At 33.8% G+C, this 13,038-nt stretch overlaps 1 protein-coding gene across 4 annotated transcripts in view; it reads left to right on the top strand.

Moving 5' to 3' along the window:
* FMN2 (formin 2) overlaps positions 1-13,038 on the top strand; it is a 473,310-nt gene that overhangs the window by 163,903 nt on the left and 296,369 nt on the right. The gene's annotated exons all lie outside the window — the stretch shown is intronic.

Raw genomic sequence — 13,038 nt, 5'->3', positions numbered from 1 at the left:
AGAGTGGCATATATTCAAAGATCTGAAAGACACTTATGTAAGAGAGAGAATACAGGGTAGATGGGACCTTAAAGAACTTGTTCTTATGTGTTTTAGGGAATAGAGCAAGTTCAAATGGATTATAGGAATTAATGTTTTGACTCAATATTAGGAAGAATTTTCTAATATTTATAGCTGCACATCAATGGATTGGGACACCTTATGAAGCAGTGAGTTTTCCATCACTGGAAATATTTAAGCCACTGCTGGATTTTATCAGGAATGTTGGGAAAGGATTCCAGCATTGGAGAGAGAATTGAACTAAATGACTTCTAATGTCCCATTCCATTCTAAAATTTTATGATAGGAATTGGAAATCCTCCTGTAGAATGGAAGGAGAAGTGACTCATAGTAAGTAAAGGAAAGTTATTCTTTATAAATGTGTGGGAATTTTCATAGCATTTTATAATGGGGACATGACTGCCTTTACTCAGTACCCAGGGATGGGCACAATGTACGTTCCTTGGCTTTTTACTATAGCAAAAATATGTTTCTCTTTCAAACAAGCATCACAGATGGTTTCTCAGTATTAACCACTTTATGTTATTGTTAGTGATCCACACACATGGAAGCAGTAATTTCATGACCTTTTGTAATTTCTTTTATGTTGTTTTTTTAACTTAAATCTTTAATTGGGCTTACAAAATTGTTTCTATGCTTAGTGCTAGGGTCTCACTTATAAGTTTGAAAGAGTTTTGTCTTTAATATTTTTATAATTGGCTTTTAACCTTATTTAATTCATAATTATCCATATAAAAACTAAGTATTCATTTGCCTATCTCCATCAAATTCATGCTAAAGTATATCAGTGCACAAAGGTGAAGAGAGGAATTAAATTTAGAGTCAGAAAGTCCCTTAAGCTACCCAAAAGCTACCCAAAATAGATTCAAAGCAGATTGGACTGTCCTCTAGAGTGCCAGCCTACCTATTAAATAAATATGGTTTCAAGTATAACACAGACTTTATAAATCATGAAAACATTTTACTGGCTTTCTAGATTACTCTGTTTTAAACATGAATTCTCTTTGCTGGACTTAAAATATTATGTGGAATAATTCATAAATAGAACAACTTTAGTATACCCTGTCAATTGATGAGTAACTCTTAATCACAATTTAAGTTTTTATTAAATTGTTTTGATGGTGAGGAGACTTCCTCAAACTGAAACATTTAGGGTGGTAGTCATAGAGCAAGACGCCAGGGCTGGCGCCAAGAAGTACTTGGTATTTCTAAAACTGGCAGATGTAGTCCAGTTAAGTCATAGAGTGAAATCTGAAAACAATGATATGGTCCTTTCCTTCAGTCAAATATTCAAGTTGGTTTGAGTTAATAATGAGAACCTTATGAACAAAGGAGTCCGCCTAACATCTGTGTCTGTGGTAAAGCCAACACAAGTTCATTGAAAATTTGCTAGCTTAACATGCAACACTAACAATAACATGGCATGAACGTCAGTAGTTGATGGGGTCATACAGTATTATACTTAACCTTTATCCTATTAGAATAAGAAGTGTTTGCTCTTGTCTCTTCTAAACCTTGCACACACTTTGCAAGGAATGGTTATCTTAAAAGGCAATGGTCATTTTAAAATAGATTTGATTTTCTATGAAAAAGGAACTTTTAATTTCTGGCTTGTTTGAAGCATCCTTATACATGTGAATGAAGGATTGTTCAACTCTAATTTTTCATTTAATTTGACAACTAGGAAGCTATTTTGGGACTGAGAAACAATGAAGTTTAGACCTGAGAATGCCCTAAGAAATCATCTAATCAAACTCTTACACTCTATCCTGTTATAGGAACTATAGTGTTGTTGGAGAAGTTCTCAAATTCATTTGTGCATCAAATATTGCCATTTTGATATCATGTGACTTTACTCAAAGACAAACTACCATGCTGGGTTTGTGACATTATAAAAACACCCTTATTTACCAGAAAGATGGGAACTACATTTTTATATCACATTTCTTCTCTCAAAGATATATGTATAGCTTATTTTAAAACAATATAACACTTCTAGCTGTCTCTGGGCAAGTCACTTAATTCCAGTTGCCTAACCCTTTTTGTTCTGCCTTGTAATCAATATTTAGTATTGATTTTAAGACAGATGGCAAGGGTTTAAAAATTAATATAACATCACTTCTCATCTGTGTAATGCTTTAAGTGATATAAAGTTTTAAAAATAACTTCCTAGAAAATAAACTATTTATTAAACATAGTACATTTATTTCATTTTGGTATCCTTGAGGTAAAAATAGATGTTCAAAACAATAATCACCTAATATAGCATATTCTACATATAAACGGCAAATTAGTTCTATTCCACAACACCATTTCTAATGGGAAATATAGCAAAAATTTTCTGAACTAAAAGGAGACAAAAGACTGAATAAGTTTATTAATGTTGCATTGGCAACAGTTAGAAATAATCTTTTTTGAGTCCTCACTGCAAAAGGAAACATTGGCTTTTGGGGTTTGTGGAAAGAATACTGGGTTTGGGGATCAGGGGACCCAGGCTGAAGTTCTGACTGACATTAGTTATGTGATATTGAACAAAGCCCTCAGTTTAAGTTTCTTTATTTGTAAACTGGATTTTCCAAATGGATTAGATCAATAATCAATTTGCTTTCTTTTACCACTAAAATTACTTGGTTGTTGATGATGATGTTAATAGCTAATATTTATATAGCACTTCATGGTTTCCTTGCAAAATACTTTATATGTGTTATTTCATTTGATCCTCACAGCAGCCATGAGAGGTAGGAGCTGATATTGTCCCCATTTTAGAGATGAGGAAACTGATGCTAATAAAAATTAAATGACAGCACACAACTAGAAAACTTTGTGGACAAATTTGAATTCATGTCTTTGTGACTCCAGGTTTAGCTCAGTAGTCACCAAATGGCCTCTAATTGGTTCATTGATTAATTCAGTGTTGGTTAGCCTGAAGTTACAGTCTTCATTAGCCTTACTCTGAAAAGTTAAGTCTTTAACGAATCACTATTTGAATCTTTACAGGAAATTTAAGTGAAAGTAAAAATGAAAAAGCACAAATTGTATTTTTGTTGTCTCTTATTTGAGTTAATAAGTATAATTACTAATAGTCTAGGGCACCAGGGAATTTATTACATATATTATGGGAACAAGCAAAGGAAATACCATATAAGACCCTTACTTATAGGAGACTATTAAGTGTTTAGAATGGAGAGGCATGGACGAGTTGTTATTTGAGTCACTGGAGGAAATATTCATATTGATCATATAGCAGAGCTATCCACATTTTGATAAATTTATGGTATATAATCTAAATTGGTTATATAATAAAAATAAAGCCAAGGTTAGCTGAAAAAGTATATATTTATAAATATAGGAATATAGGTGATAATTTATTGATTAGAAATAAATAATAAATACAAACAATGAAAATGTACTACACATTCATCTCAATGAACATTTTTTTCTTCTAAGGAACTTATGGTATGTCCCATTTAAGTTTCCTCATTATATGGAAGGATTGCTAGTAGATAATTCTTATATACCTCTCTAACTTACTTGATTCCCCATGATAGCCCCCCAAATTTCCCAGAGATCTACCTTCTCTCAGTCTCTCAGTTGATATTTTTGGCTCATATTTTACTAAAATAATTGAGGCTTTTTACTAGAACTTGCTCTTCTCCTCTCCTCATCATTTCATATTGCTCAAATATATTTTGAAATTATCACCTACTTAAATCTGTCTCATAAGAAGTCCTTCTCCTGACTAAAGGAAAACCTACTTGCACAGGTGATCTCATTCTGCATCTAATGGTATAGCATCTGGATTTCTAAAGGAAAAATTAAAGAAGTTCAAGGAGGAAATAGATTGTAATACCATATGAGTGGGGGATCTCAACCTCCCCCTTTCAGAACTAGATAAATCAAACCAGAAAATAAATAAGAATGAAGTAAGGAAAGTGAAGGAAATGATAGAAAAATGAGCGAATTGATATCTGGACTGAACAAGGATTAAAAGGAATATACCTTCTTTTTAGTATATGTATATGGTACATATGTATATGTATGTATGTATATGTATATGGTAAATATGTATACATATGTATATGGTACATATACAAAGATCAACCATGTTCTAGTGTATAGAAATATTGCAAACAAATGCAGAAAATCAAAAATAATAAATGCAACTTTTTCAGATAATAATATTATGATAAAAATTATAATTAACAAGGGTCCATGGAAAGGCAAATTTAAAATTAATTGGAAACTAAATAATCAAATACTTCAAAATCTGTCAGTCAAAAATGAAATCATAGAAACAATTAGGGACTTCATTACAGAAAGTGACAGTGAGGAGACAACATATAAAAATCTATTGGATACAGGCAAAGCCATACTCAGAAGAAAATTTATATCTGAGTGCCTATAGCAACAACAAAATCAAGAGAGAGGAGATCAATGAATTAGGCTTGCAATTAAAAAAATTATTAAAAGAACAAATTAAAAATCCCAGATAAAAACTAAACTGCAAATCCTAAAATTTAAAGGAGACATCAATCAAATTGAAAGTAAAAGATGATTGAAATAATAAATAAGACTAGGAGCTGGTACTTTGAAAAAAACAACAGATTAAAATAAAGTACTGGCTAATCTAATAAAAAAAGAAATAAGAGAAATAACAGTATCAAAAATGAAAAGGGTGATCTCACCTCTAATGAAGAGCAAATTAAGGTAATTATTAAAAATGACTTTGCATAATTATATGGCAATAACTGTAATAATCTAGGTAAAATTGGTGAATATTTACAAAAATATAAAATGTCTAAATGAACAAAAGAGGGAATAGAATACTTACATAATCCCATTTCAGGAAAAAAAATTGAATAAGCCATCAAGGAGCTTCATAAGGAAAAATCATCAGGGCCAGATGGATTCATAAATGAATTATATCAAACATTAAAGAATATAGGATGAACTAACATAATGAAAATGACAATCCTACCCAAATTAATTTACTTATTTAGTGCCATACCTATAAAATTACCAAGAAACTTTATTACTGAATTAGAAAAAACCTATAAATATAAATATAAAAGGATAGCAAAGATAGCATTTGGAAGAACAAAAGATAAAAAATATCAAGGGAAATAATGTAAAAAAATGTGAAGGAGGGGCACCTAGCAGTACCAGTTCTTAATACTGTTCTCTAAAGCAGTTGTCATCAAAACAATATGGTACTGGTTAAGAAACAGAAGGGAGAAGCAGTGGAATAGACTTGGGGTAAATGAATGACCTCAGCAAGAAAGTCTATGATAAAACCAAAGAGTCCAGCTTTGGGGACAAAAATCCACTATTTAACAAAAACTGCCGGGAAAATTGGAAAACTGCGTGGAAGAGATTAGGTTTAGATCAACATCTCACACCCTACACCAAGATAAAATCGGAATGGGTGAATGACCTGAATATAAAGAAGGAAACTATATGTAAATTAGGTGAACATAGAATACTATAGTTGTCAGATCTATGGGAAAGGAAAGATTTTAAGACCAACTAAGAGATAGAAAATATTATAAAATGTAAAATAAATAATTTTGATTATATTAAATTAAAAAAGTTTTTGTGCAAACAAAACCAATGTAACCAAAATTAGAAGGGAAGCAACACATTTGGGAAAAAAATCTTTATAACATAAACCTCTGACAAAGGTCTAATTACTCAAATTTATGAGGAACTGAATCAAGTTTACAAAATAATCAAGCCATTCCCCAATTGATAAATGGGCAAGGGACACGAATAGGCAATTTTCAGATAAATAAATCAAAACTATCAATAAGCACATGAAAAAGTTTTCTAAATTTCTTATAATTAGAGAAATGCAAATAAAAACAACTCTGAGGTACCACCTCACACCAGGAGATTGGACAGCAAAAGAAAGTAATAAATGTTGGAAGAGATGTGGCCAAATTGGGATATCAATGCATTGCTGGTGGAGTTGTGAATTGATCCAACCATTTTGGAGGGCAATTTGGAACTATACCCAAAGGGCTTTAAAAGACTAACTGTTCTTTGATTCAGCCATACCACTGCTGGATCATAAGGAAAAAGATTTGTACAGAAATATTTATAGCTGCACTCTTTGTGGTGGCAAAAAATTGGAAAATGAGGGAATGCCCTTTGATTGGGGAATGGCCGAACATGTTGTGGTATCTGTTGGTGATATAATACTATTGTGTTAAAAGAAATAATGAACTAGAGAAATTCTATTTGAACTGGAATGACCTCCAGGAATTGATGCAGAGTGAAAGGAACAGAACCAGGAGAACATTGTACACAGAGACTGATACACTGTGGCATAATCAAATGTAATGGACTTCTCTACTAGCAGCAATGCAATAATCCAGGACAATTCTGAGGGACCTATGAAAAAGAACACTCTCCACATTCAGAGGAAGAACTGTGGGAGTAGAAACACAGAAGAAAAACAACTACTTGATCACATGGGTTAATGGGGATATAATTGGGGACATAGATTCTAAACAATCACTCTAGTGCAAATATTAATAATATGGAAATGAGGTCTTGATCAATGATACATGTAAAACCCAGTGGAACTTCTTGTTGGCTACAGGAGGGGAGGAGGGGAAAGAAAGAACATAAATGATATAACCATGGAAAAATACTCAATTAATTAAATAAAACTTGTCAAATCTAAACAAAAATGAGCAAACATTGAAGAACAACAAATCCCAATACTATAAAATTATTTGACAAAATAAGTAAAGGAGTCATACCATATTCTTTTTATTAAACAAATATGGTATTGATTCCAAAGCCAGGCAGATCAAAAACAGAGAAAGAAAACTATAGACCAATCACCTTACTGAACATAGAAGCAAAAAAATCTTAAACAAAATGTAGCAAAAAGATTACAGCAAGTAATCATGAGGATTATTCACTATGATCAGGTGGGATTTATGCTAGGCATGCAAGAATGGTTTAATATTAGGAAAACCATCCACATAATTGAACACAACAATAATCAAACCAACAGAGATCACATGATTATCTCATTAGATGCAGACAAAGCCTTTGACAAAATGCAACACCCATTCCTAAAGAAAGTATAGGCATATAAGGGCCATTCATTAAAATGATAAACAGAATATATTTAAAACCATCAGCCAAGTATCATCTGCAGTTGGGACAAGTTAGAAGCCTTCCCGATAAGATCAGGAGTGAAGCAAGGATGCCCATTATCACCTCTATTATTTAATATTGTACTAGAAAAGTTAGCAGTAGCAATTAGAGAAGAAAAAGGATTTGAAGGGATTAAAGTAGGCAATGAGGAAACTACACTAACTCTTTGCAGATAATATGATGGTATACTTAAAGAATCCTAGAAAATCAACTAAATGGCTAGTGGAAATAATTAAAAATTTTAGCAAAATTTCAGGATACAAGATAAAATCACATAAATCATCAGCATTTCTTTATATTTCCAACAAGTGATCTCATTCCCTCCCATCCCTCCTAGTATACTATCTCTATATTATTACAACTCTAATTAATCTTTATTTTCTCAGTCTTTTGAAGCTTCCTTACTACCTACAATGCCTACTTTATCTTCAAAAATCCTTATTTTATATGACAAAAAGGGAAAATGGTAAATATTGGAAGGGATGTGGTAAAACCAGGACAATAATATACTGTTGGTGGATCCAGGTACTGACTCAATTATTCTGAAGAGAAATTTGGAACCATCTCCAAAGGACAATCAAATTGTGTAAATCTTTTGGACCCAGGAATACCACTGCTAATACCACTACTAGTCTGTGTCCAAAAGAGACTAAAGAAAAGGGGAAAGAACCTACTTGTACAAAAATATGTATAGCAACTCATATTGTGGTGGCAAAGAATTGGAAACTGAGGCAATGTCCATCAATCAAAGAATGACTGAACAAATGATGATATATGATTGTAATGAAATATTATTGTGCCATAAGAAATGACAAACAGGACAATTATAAGAAAACAAAAAAAGTAAAACTTGAAATGTCTTATGTGAAGTGAGGCAAAATCAAGTAAACAGAACCAAGAGAATTCTATGAGTAACTTGACTGTTATCAACAATGCAAGTATCTAGGACAACTCCAAGAGACAGATTGAAAAAAAGGTTAACCACTACCATAGAAGGAACTGACAGTCTGAATGAAGATTAAAACATAACATTCTTCAATTTATTTCCTTCATCAATTTTTTTTTCTAGTGCAAGTGATATGTACCTTTTTTCACATGACAAACATGGAAATATGTATTGTATGATAGTACAAGGACAACCTATTATGTGCCACCTTGGGAAAGGGGTAGAAGTAAGAGAGGAGGAAGGAAGATAAATCACAAACATCCAAAGTGTTTTATTTATTAAAATTGAGTCAACATATAAAAATTCACTTTAATTTTTAAAGATCTTTACTTCATCCTTCAAAGCCCATTAATTATTGTCATTTCACTTTTATCTTCTGTGTCTAAACTTGAGAAGACCATCTAAACAAATGCCTCCATTCCGTCTCTTTGTCTCTCTCTCCCTGTTTGGCTTTGGCCTTATCGTTCTACACAAAATGCTTTCTCAAAAGGTACAAATGATATCTTAATAGTCAAATCTGATCGCCTTTTCTCAGTCTTCCCCTAACTTGACCTTTCTGTAAGATTTGATACTATAGACCACCCTCTTTTCCTTGATACAACCTTCTCTAGGTTTTAGGGAATGCTACTTTCTCCTTCTCCTACTTATCTAACCACTCCTTTTCAGTTGGCTTTGTTGGATGTTATCCAGGTCAGGCTATTATTCACAGGCCTCTATACTAAATCATTTTCGCTTCTCCCTCTATATTATTTCACCTGGTAATCTAATCATTTTCCATGGATTCAATGATCATTTCTATGCTCATGATTGTCAAATCTACTTATCAAATCCTAACTTCTCTCCTGACATCCAGTCTTCCATCTCCAACTGACAATTAGATATATGGAACTGGATGTCCTGTAGATACTTATATGTAGTTATCCCAAATCACCCATTATAAAATTTCCTATTATTGTTCATGGCACTACTATCCTCTCAGTTCCCCAGACTCACAACTTAAGTATCATCTCACTCTCACATCCAAACTACTGAAGAGACCTATTGATTACATCTTTGCTATGTCTCTTGAAAATATTCCCTTCTCTTTTCTGATACTGCCAATATTCTGGATCAGGATCTCATCCCCTCACACCAGACTTTTGCAACATCCTTCTGGTTTGTCCACCTGTTGCAAATCATTCCTCACTCTATAGCATCTTCCATTCTGCTACCAGTGTGATTTACCTAACCACCATGTCTCCCACTCCCAATTAAATAGAAAATCATCTAATTTGCATTCAAAACCCTTTGTAACCTACTCCCCACTCCTTTCCAGTATTCTTACATCTATTTTCAGCAACATATTCTTCTATCCAATGACACTGACCTTTCTGTCCCTGGATCATAACAGTGTATGTCTCAGCTTTAGGAATTTTCACTGGCTGTCTCTATGCCTGGAATTCTCTCTTTTCTCATCACCTCCTTGTCACTTCGTTGAAGTACCAGCTAAAATCCCATTATAGGAAATTTTCCCCTAGCCTTCTTAATGCTAGAGCTTTTCCCTATGATGATATTTTCCCATTTATTCTCTCTCTATACCTTATTTGAACACAGTTGTTTGCATTCTATCTTTCACCTTAAACTGTGACATTCTTAAGGCCAGGGACTCTCTCATTATCTTTGAATTCCTTGTGCTTAGCACAGTACTTGGAATATTATAGGTACTTAATAAATGGTTAAGTGCCTAATATTTAAACATTATTGATTTTATTGGGAATTTGTGATGAAAGTTGGACATTATGAGAGTTTTTTAGTCACCTTTTGGATAGTCAGAATAGGGGTCATTAAGGGAAAATACCTAACTATGTGATTAGTTTGCAGGATAAGAAAACTTTGGTTGGATCCTTAAATATGTTACTCCCTAGTATACGGATTTTTCATAAGGAAGTGTGAGATGGGAAATGACCTAATGCGGTAGCAGTAGAAAGTCCCACAGACTTCAGGTCTAATAGAGACTCTTTGACAATCATAGGATTCTTTTCAGGCCCTACAAAGATGTACTAGCTAAGGCAACAAACAGAAATTTATCTCAGAAAACCACAAAATATCAGTATTCATAATTTTCACCTACCAGGCATATTTCCTGATTCTATCTAATGACTGGTTCTACTGAATAATGTGATTTGAACAACTGTTCTAGGCTATACTAGGTAGTTCTTTGCCTTTTCAGAGAAGGAATAGCTGGAGAAGATAATACATTAAATTATGCATTTCCTGAAACACTTAGGTCCTAAAGCAACCTATGTATCATTTGGGGGCTGCAGTACTGTGGGGTAAGCTATGGGAGTGAAGTTCTGTTGCATACATTTTAATATATATAGCTTTTGTTAAATTTAATTGTGGTTGAACTGAATATATTTAATTGGTGGTCACCAGGGATTTAATTTCTAAATCCCAAAATGAATTACTAAAGTAAAATGTAATTCATGGTAGTTTATTTACAATAGAGGGAAGATGTTAAGAAAGAGAGAAAAGGGGGGAGAGAGAGCTCTGGCTTCCTCAGAGCCAGGTAGAAATTCTAATCCCCAGTCAGGGGGAAAGAGTTTCAAGACAATGGACCTTTCTAAGAGGTTCATGCCTCCGAGCTCGTCCAGTTGTCCAGTTCCACAGCCAAGTGTCTTCACTCCAAGTCTAAGTGCTTGTCTTCCAGTTTCTCCTCAAGTGTCTGTCTTCCAGTCTCTCCTCAGAGTGACTCTTCTTCACTCCGAGCCCAAGTCACTGATCTCCAGTCCAGCTCGAAGTGACTGATCCTCTGATCTACTCTCCATGTGCCTGTTTCTTCTATTTAAAGATCTTTTTCTCTTGTGTCACCTCCCCCAAATTTTAAGTCTCCCAATCACAGCAGACACTCCTCTTCAGTCCTGCCCACTCAATATATGAAATGGGTGTTCACACCTTTTGTGATTAGTTAACACCTTTTTTAGTTAGTCAATACTTTTTTAGTTAAAAATGGGTAGATCTAATTTAAATACTGAGTTAACACTTTGGGGATTAAAATCTAAAAATAGACAGGGGATTACAATTCAAATCTTCACAATAAAGGAGGAGCTAAATACCTTCATTGTTACAGTCAGGGGAGAGCCAAATCAAATCTTCACACTTTGTTTCCTCTATTGATTCTATGCCAACAGTAAAATTATCTATGCAATTTTGAAGCAAGTTTGTGTCTGTTCCTATGGGGGGAAATCCCCATTAAACTAGATTCATTATGACTCAGTGAAATTCTATTAGTCCAGAAAAGAGAATGAGTGGTCCAGATATTGTTTCAAAAATGCTGATTTCTATTGAATGAATCCAACATAATCATATTCATGATATAGATTATAAGTATGATTAACAAACAAGAAACGGACCTGAGTGAAAGATGACTGTCCATTCTCTGAGATCCATAATAAGCAGGATACTTCTCTATAATTTCCAATCAATAGAATGGATAATTAAGTGATGTCTAGAATAGAGGGTTTACTTACTGTAGAATCATTCTTGTTGAAGATAGTAGCTTGTTGAAGATACTACCTATCAGTTAAAATTATGTATCTTCAACTGGAGATAAACCAAATGATTTGGGCTGTTGTGATCCGAAACAAGGGAGATAATTGATTGGCTCAGATTATGGGGTGGGGGGAACTTCTTGGATGAGTTCATCTCCTTCCCAAATTCAGCTATAACATGAAGAAAGGAAAATAATTTGGACTCTGCCATGTGATATTATCATGAGTTTAGACAGTGTAGGTAATTTGGGAAGTGGCTTGCCTTTCAAGCTATCCAAAGTCTGATTTCATGGGTGAAGCCCAAGACTTTAGAGGGAATTATTGTAAGTCTAAAAGGTTTTATGGATACTTGGGCTGAATCAGAGTCTAATCAGAATGTGGAAGTTACCTTTTTGATATTCAATGTTTGTTTCCCATATAGAGTTCAAACCACAGGGTGGCACTCTGAGTCTGGGGGACTGAGTAGGACCTTTAGAGGAGTCACCATTAAGAGAATGATATTGTTTATGGGTTACTGTGAATGTCCCCCCCTACCCCATATGTTCTTAAGGTAAAATACAGCCTTCTCTATTTCCAGTATCAATATGTATTATTAATAGTGAGCATCTACACAAAAGCTGGAATCATTGTACCAACATTTGTGAAAACCTAGCCATAAACTACACTTAAACTATATTCCCTTTATTTCCTTATTTAATCTCTGAGAAGAAAATGAGTCAAAGAATTATGATTTTTGATAAGTCCCTAAGTCTGAAACAAGTTGAGAGAAGTCTAGACTCTCTCTCTCTCTCTCTCTCTCTCTCTCTCTCTCTCTCTCTCTCTCTCTCTCTCTCTCTCTCTCTCTCTCTCTCTCTCTCTCTCTCTCTCTCTCTCTCTCATTTTGTAAAAAAAATATGAAAAGTAGTGACATTTCTGGGGCTTCTATGCCTCCTTGCCTTTCAGTAGCAGTTTCAGTAGTTGTTTCTGAAAATGATGAAGAAGATAGCATTCTCTGAAATGTTTATTTCCTAAAATATGGCTATAGGAGTTAAGCTGGAAACAGGCCTGTTGGTTTGGTGGGCCCGTCCTCCTCAAGATATTTATGTCCAAGGTCCTGGATAGTGTTACTTGACTAGCTGGAGTGTTCAAATTTATCAAACTCTTTGTTATATTGTATACCTGGTCTTTTGTAGATACATTGATGGATCATGCTATTTTGTAACCATTACCAAATAATTTTATATTTAATTTAATATTTGATCCTGCTCTTCTCTCCCACATTTTTCATTATTCTCCTGAAGATTCTTGATCTTCTGTTTCTCCAGATGAACTTTATTATTATGCTTTTCA

Source organism: Monodelphis domestica, chromosome 2 (assembly GCF_027887165.1).
Source record: "Monodelphis domestica isolate mMonDom1 chromosome 2, mMonDom1.pri, whole genome shotgun sequence".
NCBI lineage: Eukaryota > Metazoa > Chordata > Mammalia > Didelphimorphia > Didelphidae > Monodelphis > Monodelphis domestica.
Note: the sequence above shows the minus strand (reverse complement) of the source record. Positions and strands in the feature narration are given on the sequence as shown.